The sequence below is a fragment of the Buceros rhinoceros genome, unplaced genomic scaffold, assembly GCF_000710305.1.
Source record: "Buceros rhinoceros silvestris isolate BGI_N320 unplaced genomic scaffold, ASM71030v1 scaffold17768, whole genome shotgun sequence".
Taxonomy (NCBI): domain Eukaryota; kingdom Metazoa; phylum Chordata; class Aves; order Bucerotiformes; family Bucerotidae; genus Buceros; species Buceros rhinoceros.
The window spans coordinates 24,079-25,459 of record NW_010425321.1 but is presented as its reverse complement, the minus strand read 5'-3'; positions in this window follow the sequence as shown (position 1 = coordinate 25,459).

Sequence of the window (1,381 nt, the reverse complement as noted above, 5' to 3'; positions counted from 1 at the left end):
GGCTGGGCACTTGCATTGCTCCTGCTGGGCTGCAGAGGTGTCTGGGGAAGGCAGCGGGGTGATGATCGTGGTGAGGCTGCACAGTCATGCTCTGCCCTCAGCCATGGCATCATGTCTGTCCATGCTGTGCTTAGCATTGTCTCCAAATGCCAGCATCTGAGACACAGCCTACAACTCTGACCTGAAGCCAGGGCAGGTTCCCCCCCCTCCCCCCCCATTTTTCTTTTGCCTCCTCAACACACTGTGAGGGAGCATTAACTTTATGAATAAAACGTAAGTGATCCTCAGACTTGGGTGCTCTGTCAGTAGTTTAACACAGATGTTAGTGTAATGCATCAGCGGCTGCCAACAGCACGCACAAGGAGCTTTCTAAAAGCTTGCACTTGTTTTTCCGAGCTGATAGTTCCTTTCTGGTGAAGATACCCTCATATACAACTCTGCCCTCGCAGGTGAGCCCTGCCCTCTCAGTTCACAGCACAGCAGGGCAGACAGCAAGTGCTGGGAAGTGGAGCAGAATGCCTTCGGATTACAGCTGGGATTGAGACTTTCCTGTCCACTGCCTCAGACACTCACAATTACTTTTAGCCAGGCTTTAGCAGGTGTTTCACTGATGATCTAGGCAATTAATTTACTTCTAAGTCTCTTCATAGAACAACCTAACAACCGTGAGGAGCTTGGTGTGCAAAGTGATGCCCACCTCCCTGGTCCCCTAGGAAACCAGCACTTTCACTAAAAGGAAGCAATTAAGAGCGAGCTCATTTTGGGTTTGTGATAGCTAGCCAGAAGTGTGGTCGAGGTCTCTGAATGCGCAGGCCAATCTGTTGGGCAGAAAACTGCTGTCTCTTGGATCTGCAGGTCTCCACAACCTTCTTCACAAGCTCCACAAGCTTGTATCCAATGGAAACAACAGCTGACAGTTGTTCCTATCTCTGTACACGCCTTGTGAAGGCAAAAGACCCTGTCAACAGTCTCACCTGAAGAAACAATCACAGGTCTTGCTTCTGCTATAGGAAAGATGGATTAGTTTGACCTGGTCACAATAAAAATGTAGGATAAACAGGGTAAACACAATCTCAGTGCATTAGGATTTAAATGCCACCGCCAGTAAAATGAGGGAGAGCAGGAAGCAATAAATCTCGGCAGTACTAAACTGATTATGCTGCACAGCCGTTGTGGCATTAATCAGATCATTTTGCATATATACAATGTGGGCAATGCAGCTGAGCTGGTGGCAGTATAAGAGGTTTTATCATTTTACTCCCATTCCTATGCACTTTTAAATTCATACCAGAGATGATGCATAAACAGAAATTTAATTTTCTTTCCTCTTTGCACTGAAAAGACACATCCCCCCCCCCCCCCCAAAACACTCCATATCTCT